The 19,992-nt window shown below is 36.3% G+C and overlaps 1 protein-coding gene across 4 annotated transcripts in view; it reads left to right on the top strand.

Moving 5' to 3' along the window:
• The first annotated feature begins 14,090 nt into the window (after positions 1-14,090).
• Positions 14,091-19,992, top strand: part of LOC103721166 (polycomb group protein EMF2B-like) — a 40,670-nt gene continuing 34,768 nt past the window's right edge. For 3 of the 4 annotated variants that reach the window (XM_088713064.2, XM_088713065.2, XM_088713066.2), the window contains exon 1: positions 14,093-14,381. The gene's annotated coding sequence lies outside the window, so the exon portion shown is untranslated. Of the gene's footprint in view, positions 14,382-19,992 lie in introns of all 4 variants that reach the window. The other variant, XM_039114799.3, reaches the window with a different exon arrangement.

Raw genomic sequence — 19,992 nt, forward strand, 5'->3', positions numbered from 1 at the left:
AGTGGCCGATAATGACTGAGCCAGCCCCGCCAGTGGCCGACTAATAACTGAGCAGGCCCCGCCAGTGACCGATAACGAATTCGCCGTAGCATCCATGAGGTTCTACCTATAAGAAATATTGTCCACGAACTCTTAAGAGCTACTGATCGAATGCAACTGAGCCGGCCTTACCAGTGGCCGAGAATGACTGAGCCAGCCCCGCCAGTGGCCGCCTAATAACTGAGCTGGCCCCGCCAGTGGCCGAGAATGACTTCGCAGTAGTATCTGAGAGTATGACCACGGCATGCCGGCGGCACGATTTTCTTTATATATATGCATGTGCAAGATTCCTTGATAATGTAGGATACTGGTTTATTTACTCAGCATGGATATTTTATCATGATGATTTATTAGATAGCATACATATCAGCTTCTCAAACCCTGATAAGCATAGTTAGCATTTTTAGTTGATTCGACAAGATTATGCAGGATTACTTACTGAGCCGTGTAGCTCATGCCTGTTCATTTACGTTTTTTTTTTCAGATCACCACCAGTGACAGCTGCTAGAAGCATTTTTCTTTTGCAACAGGGCTTCCTTATTTTTGGGATGATATGAATATACTTTTGTGTATATAAACTATGTAGAAGCTCTGTACTTTATATGAACCAGTATGTTGTAATACCTTCTTTTTGATATATGCAAGTTTGACTGCTTTTGACTACCTGTTGACCATGTACGAGGCTGCATGCTATTGTGGGCAGTAGTCGGCAATAGCACGGCCGTGTCACGGATCTGGATCTCGGTCGTGACAGAACATTTTGTTGATTGGATTAATATGGATGAAGGAAGAAAGCAGGAATTCTTAAAGGGCAAATTAAAGGAGTCCATATCAGTGAAACTATATAAGTGGGCAGCTGCATAAAAAGCTGTCCACTTGGCATAATACGCCTAACTGTAAATGCTGTGTATGGTAGTACTTTGTGGAAGATCAATTGCATAAAACTAGGCAAGAATCGAGTGATACATGGGAAGAGATGAAAATGAGATGGAAAGAAAAAAGAAACTCAGGCATAGCACAAGCAAAGTATAACGATAACAGGAGCAGGCATCCGTGAAGGTTGCAGAGTAACAGTTTCCTCCCCCTAGTAGGAATCTTTTGTTGCCATGCACAAGATCGAGAAGTTTGGTATTTCTATGAATGGCTTTAAAGGGTTTCCTAGTTTGCTTGGCTTGAGCACGAATCTCACACTTAGATTTGGGATCTAGGTTTGATCTAGGTGTTAAATCAAGGCTTATCATATACCTGATTCGGTCTAGGTTTACATGTCCTAGTCAACCATGTCTAGAATGAAAGCATAAGAAGGATCTTGATTTATATTGGAAAGAAGTCTATTGTCTATTGAGTTCAAACACAAACCATTGTTGATAAAAAGCCTGCCAAATTCATTGTTTTTGAAATATACCTAAAAGAGAACAAGTGAAACTGGCTCCTTTCTAACATGAGGAAGAGTACGTGATCAAGTCAAGATCTCTTCATCAAGTTATTAGGATCCAGTTTCTTCCCCTTACCCACAAGCCAAAAAAAATATAAATTTTTCAAAGCCATGAATCTTTGAAATCACAAGACGACCAATAGTCAATTTTCATCTCAAACTCGGAAATCTGTAGTATGATGCAATAGTGAATAACTTGAATTCAAGTTGTATGGAGAGAGTATGGTGGCTTTTTTTATGAGGTATAGGACCAGTCTTTTAAGAAGGCTTTTAGGCTTTCGATGAATAAAAGAGAAGGATTGATAAGCTATGACAAATGAGTGTTTTGAGATCTATGATTGCTCTACGATCTATGACAAAAGATAGATTGCTTTGAGATATGTGCAATCAGATGAATGATAGAGGATGGAGTTTTTTGAGATCTGTGCAAGTGGATGGATGATAGAGATTGGAGTGCTTTGAGATATATGTATGTGGATGAATGATAGAAGATGGAGCACTTTGAGATTTGTGCAGTTGGATGGATCACAAAGAATGGAGCACTTTGAGATCTGTGCAGGTGGATGAATGATAGATGATAGAGTACTTTGAGATCTATGTAGGTGGATGAATGATAGATGATGAAGTGCATTGAGATCTATGCAGGTGGATGAATGCACTACAGCAAAAATGGGTTTCTCCGACTCTTTGCTGCTGACGCAAGAAAGAAGCGTCGGCAATTTTGTTGCCGTGCCAAAATTTGCTGACGCTTCTTAGTAGTATCAAAAGAAATTCGGATTAGATGATGATTATGAGCATCGTCGAAATTCGACGCTAAGTTTTGGCCTCTGATGACTTAGCTAATACGTTGCTTTCTAAAGGCATCGTCGGAAGCCCTCTCAGTATCCCTAAACTAAGACGACGCTTTATAAAAGGGAAGCCTTAGTGTGCTAACGTGACGTTTTAGAAAACATTGTCGGAGGTCTAATCGTTCTCAGTCTAATCTCTCCCCAAGACGACGTTTTGGCGAACTAAGACGACGCTTTACAAAGCATCGCCGGAGGCGCCACCCCCCCTCTCTCCTCCCTCCATTCTATCTCTCATGTCCGCCCACTGCTACCCTTCTTCCCTTTTCATTCTCCGGACCGTCTCTCATCCTTTTCCCTCCGACGTCCTGGTCCGTCGACAACCAGATTCTCACCGGAGAATAGGGAGGCCCCTTCGGGGAGTTGGAGATCGCGGATAGAGCCTTCGCCTCTCCAATGACAGCAAGAGTATATTCCCTGCAGATCTTTGCCGCGGCAGGAGAAGGGCTACGAATGTTGCCTTTCCAACGCCTCCTGGATCCGAGCCGTCCAGCCTTCGAGGAAGCCTGCTTCTAGCCTCCTCATCTTTCTCGACGAGAAATCTTTCCGATCGGCTCCTGTCTCCTCTTCTTCTTCTTCCCTCTCCGCATCCACAGCTGCACCCGAGGTATGCTCTCTCTTCTCGCTCTGTTTTGAAGCTATCCGCTTTCTTCTTCCATCTAGGTTTTTCATTTCCCCACTCTCATCTTCTACTACTTCTTCTTCCACCATGTCGGTTTCTCTCCAAGTTGCTTGTGATCCCTAACCCCTTCTTTCATTCTCTTTTTCTTTCTTTTCTTGATTCTTTTCTGATTTCTTTTTTCTTTTTTTTCTTTTTTGGTGGATAAACTCTTCAAGATCGAGATATATGAGGATAAAGATAACGCGAGAAGAGATGAGATTGCAGCACTAGGAGCCGGAGACCCCAACAATTCTTTCCTTGCTTTCTATGATCATCTGAAGGAGATAAAGATTTTTTGTTGAATCCTGGAAGTAAGGAAAATTAGAGAGGTCTTGAATCGTTAAAAGGTTCTTGTCTTGGTTTCTTTAAGGAAAAATACTCGTAAATTCCAAAGAAGCTATTGCAGCCGAGGAATGCTTCTTTTATTATTTCTACTGTAATTTTCAATTTGTATTATAAATATGCTTCTTATAAAAGATCAATAAATGGGGCATATGCTTTCTATTGTAATTTGTAAAAAAAATATCAATAAATGTGGCATCTATTGTTTTATTATTATTATTATTATTTTAATTTTATTCCTTTTTTTGTTATCTATCTTGTGCTATTAAAAGAAGCAGAATATGGAGAACGAGAATTAAGCTTTTCTTTTTCTTTAAATTAAGTTTGTTAGCTGGATACAGATTTTTTTCCAAAAAAAAATTAGATTTTTTATTTTTTTAAAAAATAACTCTAATGATGCTTCAAAGCATTGGCAGAGCTTCTATTATTACCGATACTTTAAAAAAAAATTTACTCTCACCTAGCCGATACTTTTGCGACGCTTTAGAAAGCATCGGCACGAAAATTACCGATGATTATAAGCGTTGGTATAGGCTTTAAAAAGCGTCAGAAAAGAAAAATTATTTTATAGTGATAGAAGATGAAATCCTTTGAGATCTATGCAGGTGGATAAATGATAGAGGATGAAGTGCTTTGAAATTAATGTAGATGGAGCATAGAGCGCTTGAAGATTTGTACATGGGATAAATGATTAAGGATGGAGTGCATTGAGATTTATGCAGATGGATAGATGATGAAGGATGGAGTGCTTCGAGATCTATGTAGCTTGATGGATGAGAAAGGATAGAGCGCTTTGAGATCTATGTAGGTAGATGGATGAGAGAAGATAGGCACTTTGAGATCTGTGAAGGTGGGTGGATGACAAAGGATGAAGTGCTTTAAGATCTGTCCCGGTGGATGAATGACAAAGAATAGAGAGATTTAAAATCTATGCAAGTGGATGAATAATAGAGGATTCAACACTTTGAGATTTGTGTAAGCAATTGAATGACAAATGGAGTCTTTTGAGATCTATACAGATGGATGAATAATAGAGGATGGAGTACTTTGAGATCTATGCAAGTAGATGGATGATAGCGAATGAAGTTCTTTGATAGCTATGTAGGTAAATAGATGATAAAGGACAGAGAGCTTTAAGATCTATGCAAGTGGATGAATGACAGAAGATAGAGCACTTTAAGATTTGTGTAGGTGGATGAATCATAGAGGATGAAGCATTTTGAGATTGCATGAAAGCTACAATCTGACCTCTTTGAATCAAGAGTATTTTGGTCTTTTTTTACCTTTATTAATGGTGAGGATCCAGATAGATGGTTGGGCCATGTTACAATGAAAATGAAGTTTTGTTGGCTAATTGAAACTTTTAAACTTTAAGATCTAAGTGTAACTAGCCTAAACTTGGAGGAGCATCTCTATAATTTTCCTAGAAATTATACTGAAAAAGAGAATATGTCAAGCTTTTTTTAGATATTGGAATGTTGAGAAGAGTTTATTTTTCACTTCCTAATTTCTCAAAACCCTAACTTTCTTGCCTTGATTGCACCTCTAGTTTTTATCCCGATCTATCATAGTACATATGGATGGTGGCCTAAGTAAGGCCTTCCATTCTCCTCTCCCACTAATTTTCTCTCTCTCTCTCTCTCTATCTCTCCCTCTCACATCCCCCTCCTTCCTTCCTTTTTCTCTTTCCTTATTTAGCCACCTTAAATGATCCACCCATACTTCCCATAGCTCTCTCTTGCCACAACTACTTTCTTCGATAATACTAGGAGTTTTTGTTCATACATTTTAAAAGGCTACAGTCGACCCATCCCAAATCTATACTAGATTTGTATCCATACTAGATTTGTTGAGTTGTCCCTTCCAACAAAAAAAGAGGTCAGGGTCATTGTTAAAAGATTGAGAATATTTTCTATTTTGCATGCTTGATTATCATTAATACATGTTGAGTTTATTTATACTGTTGACTTTAGAGTGGACTAAGCTTTGATGAAAATTAAGGATGGATATATATTCTTGTTTTGTTTTTTGGAAATCTACTTAACATTGTTTGAAATATGTAATTAGGTATGCCTTATAGAATTTAATGGAAGAGTTTGGAATGCATTGAGATCTATGTGGTGAGTGATCTAATGGGGGATGGGCATGAAGGAAGGTGAATCCTTCTTTTGTGCGGAGTATACAACCATAATCCTGTAAGTGTATGTGTGTTGCCCCTCCTCCATCTTGCGATCTTTGTCTCTCTTGACTCTAACAATAAAACTTTGAACATAGGTAGTTGTTGTTAAGATATGATGTATATATTATTGAAGTATAAGGTCATGTGATGTTTAAAATTTTTTGCTCAAGGAGGCACATGGGGTTTCTCCTTGCATGCTTATTGATTGGATATAATGAGTTTTTAGAGTTGAGTAAGAAACTTCGAATAAGGTGCAATCTTTTTTCTTTTAAAGATGTTTTCAAATCGTCTACTAGGTTTCTCTTCCTTTGTTGTAGGTATATTATTAGATAACTAGTTTTTTAATTTGGGGCCTGTTTGAGAAATATAATAGAATTGGGCTGGATTTTCTAGAGGAATTGGGCCTATCGGCCTATCCAGCCCATATTCTTCTAAAAATTCATCTTAATCTTAGCCTAAATCCTATCTATGGGCTTGTTAGCCTACAGAAAGAGAAAAAAGACCTCTATAAGTATTTTCCTCCCACAAGATTAGTAGGGTCGAGAAGGTATTGGATTGATATAGATGTACTCAAATAGACCGCTCATGTCATGAATTCAATGGGAAATCCGGCTTAGTTCTGCTGAATTTTCCAAATAGACCCTTGGGGATCTTTTTTATGGTTAAAATGATTTAGGGGAGGTTGACACCCCTTCATTCACTATGACCGTATGATTTTATTTACCTTATATACTGAACCTTATATATATCATGTTTACTAATCATAATACTCGACTATGTTAGAAAAAGGAGTCTATTATTTAGAGGTATCCCGTTTTGAGAAGAGATAGCAATCATATTTAGTTTTTCGATAGGATGAATTGATTAACAATACCTCAAACTTAAATTATAATAGTAATTTGATAGAAGGAGATTAATAAAGTAAATTTTTAGTTGGATTAGGATGAGCTTTTTTGTTTCATTCACAACAGATTAATCATCAATATCTCTAATAAGAATAAGGACCTATTGTGGAGTTATATAAGGAAAGAAGGACTAATACACCAAAATTTGTTTAGATATTAAAGCATTGGAGAAATCACTCTCCTTTCCTAAGTGTCAAAACCCTAGCTCTTTGCCTTCTCTCCGCCGCCGGTTCTCATCTACATCTGCTGCATTGAGAAGCAGTTGATTCCATCATCGCCAGTTGGCCAAGTAAAGTGTTCATCTTTTCTTCATCCTTATTCCTCATTTTCTTACCTCTTATGTGCATCTTTTATGTGAATCATGTTGCTAGGATTTCTATTTATCATGTTTTCATTGATTTGTTCTATAAAAGTTAGGGCTATCATTAAAAGATTGCGATGATTATTCTATTGTAGCATTTTATTTTTTGTTGGTATAAGTTGATATTTATTTCTATTATTGAGTTTTGAGTGGTTGAATCTAGGTAATAGAACCTAAAATCTTTTTCTAGATCGTTAATCATCTTGATATTACTTTGTTTGGGTATATATCTTTTCTATGATTCTGAAGGCATGATTAACAGACTAATAGTTAATGTCTCTAATAAGAAAAATGAACTATTTTGGAGTTATATTAAAAAGAGGATTAATACACCAAAATCTATTTAGATATATATTAGAGCATCGGGGAGATTGATCCTTTTTTTCTAATTCTTAAAACCCTATCTCCTGACCTCCTGTCCACCGTTGGTTCTCATATGCATTTGTTAAATTGAGGAACAATTGATTCTACCGGAGGTTGCCAAGTATTTCACCCTCTCTTCACCCCAATTCCTCCTATCCTTACCTTTGGTAGGCACCTTCCATAACAACTTGTATTGCTAAGATTTCTATTTATCATGGATGTTTTGATGGATGTCTTCTATAAAAGATAAGCTTATCATTAATATTGTGATATTTCTTCTATTGTGGCATTTTAATTATCATTAGTATATGTTCCCATTTGTTTCCATTATTGACTTTTGAGTGGTTAGATCTTAGTAATAGAAGTGAAATTTTTTTTTTTTGATTGTCAATCTTCTTAATATTTCTTTGTTTATATAATTGCTATATATACTTCTATATGATTCTGAAGGATCAAATCATTGTACTTAGATTCTCTTTATCCTTCTCTCTCTATTTTTTATATGGTAAGGCTCTAGAAAAATTTGTTGGTCTGCTTGGCCTTCAGCCAAAAAATAGATCACGGCCATACATTTTTTGTTATGTTTCTAATTGGATGCCTGATTGCGGTTAATAAGCTGTAAGAATACTAAATATGAGTATCACTCATTATATTGGTATTTCTCATGGCATTAGAGCATATTGCCGAATGACACTCTTTTTTAACCAAGGGGCCTCATGAGGCATCTCCTCAGCCTCATTCTTGTGGAACACAGGGAGCTCTTTAGAGACAAGGTGATAGATATAGAGGTGTAGTTTTTTAAGCATTTCAAGCTATTTGTGAGGATTATCTTCTTTCCTTGCATGACTCCTTTCATAGGCTTAGCTGTGGTTCCTTTTTAGGTTGCTTTATTTTATTGCTTGGGTCTATCTATTAGTTGGTTGGCCCACAGAAAATCATGCAGCAGAGTCTGGCCCATTGGCTTGTATTGGCATGGCCCTTTTGCACATAACAAAAATTGTGTTTTTTTGCTAGATTGAGTCAAATTTTTTGTTGAAATATTTAATCATTGATGGAATAGGGTTTGAGCCGCTTTTTGTTAATAAGACAGGCTATAGGATCAAAACTAACCATGTTTTTAACTTGCCAATTCAAGTTCAACACCAATCCTGATTTAATCCCAACCCAACCCCTTGACAATTCCAACCAGCCAAAGTTGCAGAATTTCCCATGACAACAAGCATTACCAAGGTGGTCAGCTAGGAGCTTTCATTTTGTTGTTTTGTTTAATGACAAGGAGGAGCCTGTGATTCAAGTGGTTTCACCTACAATAGCAATTGTTTGTGTAATCATTGAAAGATGAATGCAATCATGAGCCATTTTTTCCTATTAATAAAAAGGTTTTTTTGCATGCATACCCTTCTAAATATTAGAATTTACATGAATACCTTTCCGAAATTGATATTTGTATGTATACCAATACTTGTTTTACATATATGTCCTTTTTTTTTTCTTTTGCACATGTGTCCATGCCATCTAATGCCGTTAAGAAGTTAGCGTTTTAAATTTAAAATAACTGAAATATCCTTAATAAGTAAGCATGCAAAAAAAAAAATATTTATAAAGGTATACATGCAAATAGCAATTTTGTTACAGTATTCATGCAATTTCTTATATTTATGAGAATATGTATAAAAAAATTGATTTTTTGCATAAATATCCTCCTAAATTTTGAAATTTACATGAATATCCTTCCAGATTGATATTTGCATGCATGCCCTCACAAAATACTATATTTATATAAATACCTTTAATATAGCGATTCAACTAACGAGATTAGCCAAAATCATATTATTTAAAATTAAAAATTAATAACATTTATGAAAGTATCTTTTTACCCCTAAAGTGGGTAATAGATTGACGATTCTTGCTGGAAACTATATTTCTATCTCATCTGAAAATTTTTCCAATCTCTCTAGATCCCTCTCTTTCGCTCCTCCATCCGAAATCAAAATTATTCTCTCGACTCCCTTTTTCACCGTGGGCAGCTCTTCTCCCTCTCTTCCGTCCGTTGAAGTTTTTGCCATCAAAATCTAAGTTCCTCTCATTGCTCCTTCACTGTATCCTTTTTAACATGAAAATGGTTAGGTCCTGCCTTTAGTTTTATGGATTGTTTAAAGAAAAGTGTTGTAAGAGATTTGCAATATTTATATTTTAGTATATGAGATTTGCTATCTTTATTTTTTAGAGCTAGAAAATTTTTCATTTAGTGGTTGATGGCTGATTTAAAATTGCTGCAACATAATGAACCCCATACACTAGATCTTTTCTTTTTCTAAAAATCAAATCTCCAAAAAAAGTGGCTTAAGGTACATAGCATGAGGGATGGTCTTCTACCACATAGTTAGAGATTAGTCTAAAGGATTCTGAAGTCCTTCGATGATTTTACTTAGGGATGATTGATGTTGTTTTTCCACCTATGAGCACAGTAGTAGCAAGAAAGCTTAATCATTGCAATCTATCATATGCCTTTAAGATATTCTAATCTTTTTCTATATTTTGATATATGCCTTTATATATGTATCTATAGCAATAAATATTGCAAGCTAATTTTTGATAAAATAAGATGTAATGGTCATATAAATGAAGAAGAATAAAGTTGAATAATCTCATGATTAGTGAAAGAACTTTCATAACTCTCTTTATTATCTAATTATCGGATCTATCTTTTTCTTGAGCAATATTTTATAGAAAATATTGAGGAGCAAGCACTAGACTAATCCAAATGTTAAAACAAGTTGAAATAGACAAAAATAAAATTAGAATTTTTTATATATAAATTCTTCTAAATATGTGAAATTGTATGAATATCCTCGCAAAGTTGCTATTTACATATATTCCCTTATATATTTTATTTTTTGCATGTCTACCCATTAAGGGTATTTTGGTTAGTTTAAATTTTAAACTAATGGTGTTAGATGGTGTTGGTACATATGTAAGAAAAAAAGAAAAAGAAAGGTATACATACAAAATAAGTATTTTATAAGGATATACATGTAAATATCAATTTTAGAATAATATTTACATAAATTCCAATATTGAAGAGGATATATATGTAAAAAATCTTAATAAAAAAAATCTCTGATCAAGAATGTATATAAATTAGTTGTTGGACTCGCTTGTATACCTATTAAATAGTTAGGAGAGGGAAAATATTTTTTCTGCCGAAATTCAAAAAAGTCCAAGAAAATCCAAAAAAAGTTCCCTGTCCATGTCATTTTGGAGAGACATCATTCCTGTAGGACTATTACCATCCACCGAGGTAGTGATGAAATAACCCCTTTTTCCATGCTAGATGGCTCCTGCCTTCCTCAAGCAGGAGCGGCCCAATGTATTTGGGGGCCTAAGGCTGTTTTGTCTTTGAGATATTTCCTGCAGTGGGCCGGCCTAAGACGAACTCACATGAAGGCATTTTTTCTTTCTATTTTTTCTTTGAAGCCTTTTCTGTGGTGGGCCTTCTTTGAGCCAAGGCCTTAGGCAACTGCCTCAGTCAAATAAGGATTGGGCCAGCCCTGTCCTCAAGTTCCTAAGTTCACTTGGAAGTGACTAGAGAAGGGTTGGATGATGATAGGGTCCATACTTTAGATCAAGATAGGCTCATTGGAGAGAGTTTGTTTGGGACTCTATCTCACCGATTAATTTTCTTCATGATATAAAAGAACTAGAGGGGCCATGCGAGAGTAGGACCCATCCTTGAGATCAAGATGGAGGTCGTCAACGAGAGTTTTTTTTTTTTTTTGCTTAAGAAAAATAGGGGGGAGGGGAATTAACCCCACCCGCGTAGCCGCCCCCACTGGGTCCCCCTTCCATCAGGAAATGTTTGATGCAGGTACAAAGTTTCTCATACCTTCTCCACCAGTACGGGCGAGCCCGCGTATGAGTACGTCACCCCAGCACTGCCTCAGTATCAGAGGACCAGTAGCACTCCCAACGGGGAGAGAGTTCATATAGGGCTATCTTGCCGGTTTCCTTCACTATATAAGAGGACTAAGAGGAAGCACCATCCAAGGAGGCAGCATCAAACAACCCCATTCTTATACTGGACTCTTCCTGAGTTCCAGATTAACTTGGGAAGTGAAGAGATAGCGGTGAGATGAGGATAGGACCCATCCTTCTGAACGAGATAAGGTTGATGGAAAGAGTTTGTTTATGACTCTGTCTCGCCGGTCTCCTTTGCTATACTAATACAATGGGACTAGAGAGGCATAGGTAAATGCCCAGGCCGCGGGGATAGCAGACAACCCTCTTACAAATTCCCAGCATGCCGAGCTGCTGAAGGAGGCGCACGCTGTTGGTTAAGCCATCCATGGGGTCGCTGCTGGAGTTTTAATTAAAAAAAAATATTATTTTTTATCTCCTAATCCTTTCAAAGAGTTGTAATTTTATTTCCGAAACATTATCTATCTTCGGAACCATTGCATCTCTTCGATCTTCTTGATAGAGTCTAATCTCTCTTTTACTACTGTATCTACTAAGAGTTTTTTTCTACAGACAGAGAGTTCTTTTATTCTTCAACTTTCTGCTTTTTATCTTTTTATTTTTTGTGGATATATGAAGAAGTTAGTCGGATCAAGCCTCTACAAATTCAGAAACATTCTTAGAACAGTATATATCACACACCTAGGTGAACTCTTTTCAGTTTTCTGATTTTATTTTAATAGATTATTCCTGTATAATACTTCAATAAAATAAAAATATAGCAGTTTTAGACAAAATATTTTCAACAGTTTGATTGTGCTAGAAATTGCTATATATTTATTTGTTTATCAAAATTTAATTTGATAATATAGAATTAGATTTAGTTAAATTACAACAGCTTTAAGAGCCGTGCAGTTTTTATACAGCTTTAAATTCCGTGCAATCTGTTTTTTTGTAATTTTAATTTCTGTGCAGAATTTTCTGCATCTTTAAAATCTGTGCAAAAAACTCCTGCGCTTTTAAAAGTTGTGTAATTACTGTTGCTTTTAAAAATTGTGCATATATTAGCTGTTCTCAAACTATATGCTTCTGCTTTGAAAAATGTGGAAAAATTACAAAGTTGTATTATTTGTTATATTTCTTAGTATGGTTATGTTATTTTATTGATATTATTGCTCTTTATTGTATTTATTTTAAAACCTTACAAATCAAAAGAGTACTAACAAAAAGATGAATCGGTATATCTAGATTCGTCATAAATTTGTAAGACAACCCAAAAAGAATAATGTTATTTTCTTGGAATTTGTCAAGTCTGAGAAAAACTTGGCAGATCATTTAACAAAGGATTTGTCTACGAGTGAAGTTCTAGATTCACCGAGTAGGATGGTGCTTAAGCCCACTATTTGGTCACCATAATAGATACCCAACCTTTGTGATTGGAGATCCCATGAAGGAGATTAATGTGGTAGAAACGAAGTTTATTAAGTGATCGTGTCAGAGCACATTTTTTGAAATTTATCTTCCATTTCTATGATGAGTGCTTTTATCAGTGACAAAAATAAATTAGAAAGGTTGAGTTATACTTTTAAAGAGTTCAAGATAGAAATATGTAAAATATTAGGATACAAATATTCTTGAAGGACTTATCTATATGAGAATTGTTGCATAGGCCGCAACTAGGGTTTTGGGCTAACCTTAGTACCAAGTGCTAGGCATTTAAAGTACTAAACGCTAGGTCTTTAAATCGTGTTGACCGCATAATAACCCAGTTGATCCATACTGTGTGGTGATAAGTAGAAGTCTGAATCAAAGGATCTAGTTCAAAGTCTAATCCTCTATGATTTCTTCAGCTAGATACTATCAATACTAAGTAAGGTTCAAGTCCATGGAACACCTCATCTATTGCACCGTATAAGTTTTTCAGATATTTCACTTTATGATTTTCAAAAAAAATAAATATTTTATTGAGGATTGTTGGAGTTTTAATTAAAAAAATTCAAATTTTTTTATTCCCTAATCTTTAGTTGTTTTGAATGTTTTAAAATACTCTTTTGTGAGACATCTCTTTCAGAACAGCTATGACTCTTCAAAAGAAAACGTTGATTTCCAAAAAGATATGGTGTTTTTGAAATAGTACGTATCTTTAGAACCATTGCGTCTCTTCGGTCTTTTGGATAGAGTCTATAAATAGACTTCTTCGAGATTAATACAAAAACAATCCAATCTCTTTCTTTCACTGGTACTCTATCTTCCGAGAGTTTCTTCCACCGATAGAGAGTTCTTTCACTTTTCAACTTTCTATTTTTTTTTATCTTTTTATCTTTTTTGAGCATCTAAAGAAGTTGGTCGAGTCAAGCCTCCACAGCAATCCTCCTCTAATGAGGAGGATTGGACTGAGCCGGGTTGTACCTTGGAGACGAGATCGCCACAGACCGAGGGCGAATCACGTTTTTAGGGCAGTGTATATTACATGCCTCGATCCAGATAAGCTCTTTTGATTTTATTCTAGTAGATTATTCCTTTATAACACTTCTATAAAATAAAAATATAACAATTTCTAGACAAAATATTTCTAATAGTCACTACTTGGAGGTTGGTGTCTAGGTAGGTCGCTTAAACTTCTTAAGAAAGAGCTCAAGGGTCTGACTGCAAGTTGTCTGAGATCAAGTGCAAGAAATGAGAGGTCCCCAACGGAGGTAGCTACCTCTAGCTAGAGGTTCTTTACAAATATAAGTCGGAAATCAAAATACGGATCAGATAGTTGTCTATTTATATCAATATCTAATTTTTTTTATGAATATAGATACAAATACCGATATTTATTAGATGCTTAAATTTTTATTCATATCTAAACAAAGTCAGATATAAAAGTTGGATGTTGTCCGATCTATTTTTATTGTACGACATATTATCTCTTATTTAATAATTTATGTTTAAAAATTTACAATTTATTTTTTTATATTTTATATTCTTTAAAATGTGTTCGTATTTATTTTTTTAACCCCACCGGAGTAGCGGGTGTATACCCGGACATCAACTTCCTCACGTTCCTCGCCTCGGCGGCAACGGAACGCTGTCATCGCCGGAGCGTTGGCTTGGTGAGACAGCGAGGTATCCATCCCTTCGCCGGACCGGAGATGGAACGGAGATGCCGGGCTGGGGCTCAGCGACGCGGATGGCCGTGTGGGAAGCCGGAAGAATCCCTTCTATTCTCTTCTTCCCCCATTCGGGATTGTCTTCCGTTCTTTACGACGACAAGGTCTTATTTTTGTTTAAAACGAGAAGCGCTTCAAGGTCCTTTTCTTCTCCCAAAATATCGTGGAAAAGATTATGTTTTTAGTTGTTTTTGGATTGGATGGGAGCTATGATTTCAATGCAAGGATCTTTCTCTGTTCAAAATTTCTTGGTCTGTTCTTCTTCTTGGTTGCGCTGGATTTTATGGTTTATCAGGGTTGATTTGTTGAATTTCATATCTCGCGTCTCGTTCTTTTGATTGGAGCTCCGTTGCTCGTGAATGCAGAAATATGGGATTTTGGAAGCAGTACCTACGATTAAGTGGAAGGATTTTGGGACAAATTTAAGGTAACAATAGGATTTATGGGACCGTTGATAGGTTCAGGTGGAGTACAAGTCTTGTAGGTTCATGCTCATTGGCTCAAGCTATTCTATTTTTTTTTCATCATTTTCTCTTGGGTTTTCGGTTCAAAGGTTGCTGGTTGCTTGTTTTAGCGCTTTATGCACAATGTCTATTTGGCTGGCTAGATCAACCTTCAATTTTAATATTTGACCGGAGGACCAATCACTTTTCCCCTTAGTTGTACAAAGGTCTTTGCGCCTATCATTTTGCTCATTCCAGCCTTTAAAAAAATAATAATAATAAACCACATGTTTGCCGGTATTGTTCTTATTTTCCTATAAATTCTGAAAATATTTCGTGTCAAACCTGCAAGATATCTTATTTAATCAGGTTTGGCTTGATAAGGCATGAAATATGGTGTAATACGCTTACACATGTATAAGCATGAAGAAAATTTTTATGGAGAAGCAATCTTGGTTTTGAATCAAATTGAAGGAATATTGGCCATTTAAACTACTCTCTGATGGACTTCTAATATGACTACAATCTCAAAAGAAAATTGTCACTAACTTATATTTATAGCCATAGCTTCTCGCCACCTTTTGAGTTAGAAAATATTAGAATTTCATCAAGGGCCATGAGATCAATCGTAGATCGCGGAGAGTCCTTTCAACAAGTCAAGGATAATCAAAAGCAAATATTCTTGGAAAAGTTATGCCTTCCTAAATATTGGAAGAAAAACATCACTAAATTATAGTCACGGCTTTTGACTCCTTTTTGACCCAAGAACCATTGAAATTTCACTGGAGCTCATGAAGTATTAGTTCTAGATATCAAACAGCAAGGTTGGCTATATATTGATGGGCACCTTATTGATATCTTACCAATATGGTGCTCGTCAGTATGATACATGCCCCCGTATGCATGGCATGCTGCTGGAGGTGAGACAACAGCTATACCATGTCCCAATATAGTGTCGAATTGTGCCCACATACTGTATTAGTGCCTTTCCAATATGATAGGGAACACTCAATACTGGGTGATATGTCTTGATATAGCAAACCTTGTCAAGGAGGCCTTTCCAACAAGTCCAAGATCATCGAGTTTTGATTTTTTGGAAAAGGTTATGCCGTTTGGAAAATAACTGCTTTTGTGTAGATTGGGGCAAACCTCAATTGTTTGTTCTAATATAGCTCCAAAAAAAAAAATCTATCATGAATTATAATGCAATAATTATATAATTGTATTATATTGCAACTATCTAATACTTGGAGTAGCTTAACCTTATAAAATATAAAAAATACATAATGTATATCTTTATTTTCAAAACTAAAATTCTAATACGAATGCCTCTGGTTATGTACTAATATAATTTTGATAATTAAGTTCTGATAATTATAATTTTCACTTCCATTGTTTCTTCTGCATGTGCATTAGCCTACATATGTGTACACACATAGACATATATACATATATATGTATGTATACAAATACATTATTTCATGGAGTAATAACATATTTGCTTTAAACTTTTTTTTTTTTTTTTGCATTTATGATTCATGATTATGTCCTTCATTAGTGGATTATCTAAACTAGAATCTAGTTAATCTTTGATTATACATATATATGTTTTTTATGATTTATGATTCATGATTAGTGTTTCATTGAGAATAAGTGGGGGACATCCCCCACCTACCCCACTTATTCTGCCAAGCAGCATTTTGGCACCGCGGAATAGGCTTATTCCCCACTTATATCATTCTAGGGATATCTCTCCGACTTCCATCATAAGCCAATTTTGGCCCTAGGCTTAGATAGGCTTAGCTCATGGAATTGAGTGGAAACTTATTCCTCCCAATTACCATATTACCCATCCAATTACTGTAATGCCCTTATCCACCACAAAAAATGGAAAGGCAATTTGTCTTTGTGATAAACCTAAAACATTGCAATATCAGATGCACATTAAGTAGATTTTTTCCCTTGTCCTTACCCCCTGCGCTTATCCCTCCAACCGGATACCAAAAAGCTCTTATCCCATGAAGTAAGTCCTATCCAATTTACAGTACCTGGATAACTTTTCCTTAATCTCTCAAAATTTATTTCACAACCAAATGCAACCTAAATTAATCTTGAGCCAAGCTCGATACAAGTTCAAACAAGTTTTAGCTTAACTTAAGGTTATCATGTCGATTAAACTATGCCCTTTTTTAGCTCATTTTGAAATTATGCTTTATAAGGCTTGACGCCTTGACCAAATAATAAACAAGCCAAACTTAAATTTGAGTTTTGGGTTTGAAATTGATTCAAGCCAAGCATGATCAAATCCAGTCTTGATTAAACTTGACTTGGTCACACCCCTATCATGGGTAAAAATCAGATTGGACAGAGATTAAGTAGGTAAGGATTGAGTCAAGTCAGGAATGGACACAACCCATTTGTAGTGCTATGAAAAATAGAATTCTTCCTTGGTTGAAGGTGGAATGAAGAAGAAAAAAGACACTAAACCTGAGAAAAAGAGCATGTGCAATGCATGATAGATGCAGTTGCTCAACTAGTGGTGCTTGGACATAAAGGAGAGCAATGCTGAATTTTTCTCACAAATAAGAGAAGTGTTGAATTGTGAGATAACCTACATGTTCTCTCTTATACAAATTACACATGCCCAACTCTATTTAAATACAAATGATAATCATCCATGCATTGGCAACCTAGACTGTATGGTTATAAATACCCTCATGATGGGGAAAACCCCCTATGACTTCAATTTAGACCGACTCCCATGTGAAATACTCTTCACTCTGTTCATGTTATATCTTTCTCCTTTTCACTTTTTAATGTGGAGGAAGGTGCCTCTTATTGTCTTATAATGAAGGCAAGGAGCCAAGGATCATGCCTCATATTCAAATCCTTGCAATCCTCATTGCAAGAGAACATGAGCATTGTACATTGGGAATAGCATCAAGAGCATTTCATACAGTGCAAGGAGGTTTAAAGTGAAAGGAAGGGATTTCTCCTTGTTGTAAGTTTTACAATCATGAAGTCCAATAGGCTGCTAGTTCAAAGGTAACTAGAGTTAGACACGCGCAATTCATGTATGTAAACATGTCTGTGATCACCCAATTTAGCAACTATTTTTCTTTCTTTCTTTGGAAAATATCAGCACTCTTTCCTATTCACCATTTTGCTAGTGGTTCGATTGCATTACACATGCTGCATGATCATATCCACATGCCTTCCACTGATGAGGGTTATTTTTTTAATTCAGTTCCACCTTCAACTAGAGAAGAAATCTATGCTACATATGGCTAGAAATGAGCTAAGTCAACCCATGACTCGACTTGGTCTAGGCCATGCTCATTTTCTAGACTCATGGATAAGGGTGTAACCAAACTGGGGGTTGATCAAGCTTGGTTTGAAATTATTTCAAGCTTATATTTTGCTTGCTCTATTTGTTATTTAATCAACCCTAATTTTGAATCTAGCCGAGGGCTAGCATATTTTGATTAGTTCGATAACCATCTATTCAACTCTACTAATCAAAAAATTAATCATGAAACACAAATTCAGGAAAAAACATTAAGTATACTGTCAAATATGTTATTCCTTCATGAAACAACTTATGTATGTATCTTTGCATGTATCTTTGCACATACAAGATTGTGGTACTAGTACCGTGATCGATGGCTAGCGTAGATGTGGTATTGGGTTAGCACGGTACCAGCATGGTGCCACACCAAGACACGGTACATTGGACCATGCTAATATGTTGGTTAGGTACTAGTAGCACCTAAAGCTCCTTGCTTAACTCCCTCATTTCCTCTTCGGCAACCCGGTTGAAGGCCTCTTGCATGTCCTCTTTGGCAGCCATGCCGCTAGCGCGCGCGGGGGCGGGGGCGGGGTGGGGTGCTGAAGAGGCTATTATCAAGGGCATGGTGGAGGCCTTGGAAGTTGTCTAAGGTGAGGTTAACGACATTGAGGCGGCTGTAGGCAGCAAAGGTGGAGGCAACCTTGGTGCCAAGTCTAAGGCGATTGACGGCCTGGTAGAGCTCATTGCCGGTGATCTCACCATCGCCGTTGTGGTTGAAGTGGTCGAAGATGCAGCGAAGGCAGAGGCACTTGAGGTTGGAGAGTGGAGGTAGAATGACAGTGAGGGCTGGACGAGGTTCGAGGTGATCAATGGGGGCAGTATGCTTGCCCCCGAGACCTCTTTGTGTGACAAAGAGATAGAGGCAAGGAGGAGTGGATCGCTAGGTTTGGGATCGAGGGAGAGCATATATATATGAGAGGGAAGGTTCGGCCCTGGGACCGCTTGAAACTGGTCAAAATTCAGTTCAGCCCGGTTCAGCCATGGGACCAAATGGGAAGGCTGTTTCATCCCAATTCTTGGCGAGATCAATACGGCACGAGGTGTACCGCACAGTTTGGGATTGTCAGACCAACTCTGTGTATGTGTGTGTTTATGATTTATCCATCCATCCATCCTTGTTTCTTTCAATTTCAGCTTGAAAACAATTTCATTTATCCATAGGAAAAAGAGCTAAGAAGCTAGGCTCAAATGCTATTTGGTCATGTAAGTTGTGACTTGTGAGAAAGAAACTCTATAGTCCAGGATCTCTTTGCTGAGGTTTTTAACTCTAAGGATTATTTGTTTAAAGAAGTATAAAGTTTGATTAATTGGCGAACCAAATATTCATCATTTTGAATTGGACATATGTGTGGAGTAGGATATCGTGGTTTAACTAGCATTCTGTACCCTGTGCAAGTGAAAGGAGATTTATTCATCTTTGATATATGAAATTGACTATAAGGGTGTTGAATGTTAAACTGAGAGCATGTTTTGAAGGTTGTAGTAATGCAAGGGCTAGAAGCACAACTAACTTGCTTATAACAGGTTGTATCCTGATTTATGTCTGACCTTAAATGATCGAACCTCCAGTTGTTACTATCTAATTCTTTTTTTTATATATTTTAAATTCCCTCTTGGATCTTCAGAGAGCAATTGAAAATCAGAAATTTTCTGGTTATCAGTTGAAACAAGTAGGTTGAAATCCATGACCAAAGTGGGAAAATCGTTCACCCAAATCAAAGATAAAACCACAAGTGATATCTAGACAAAAAATTTGAAATTACTTTCTATAAATCTTCTCTCCACTGTCTCTAAACTTGATTAAAATAATTCCAAACATTTTCTGAGAATAGCAAAATTTGTGATGTAGAAAGTTGTCATTGTCACTTTAAAACATAATTCTGATGAATAAACCTTTTCCTAGGTCAACCTAGACTTAATTAGGATCTATCTATATAAAATAATCCTACTTAAAATAC

This window comes from Phoenix dactylifera, chromosome 16 (genome assembly GCF_051530095.1).
Source record: "Phoenix dactylifera cultivar Ajwa chromosome 16, Ajwa_hap1_PhDact_Kaust_v1.1, whole genome shotgun sequence".
Classification (NCBI taxonomy): Eukaryota; Viridiplantae; Streptophyta; class Magnoliopsida; order Arecales; family Arecaceae; genus Phoenix; species Phoenix dactylifera.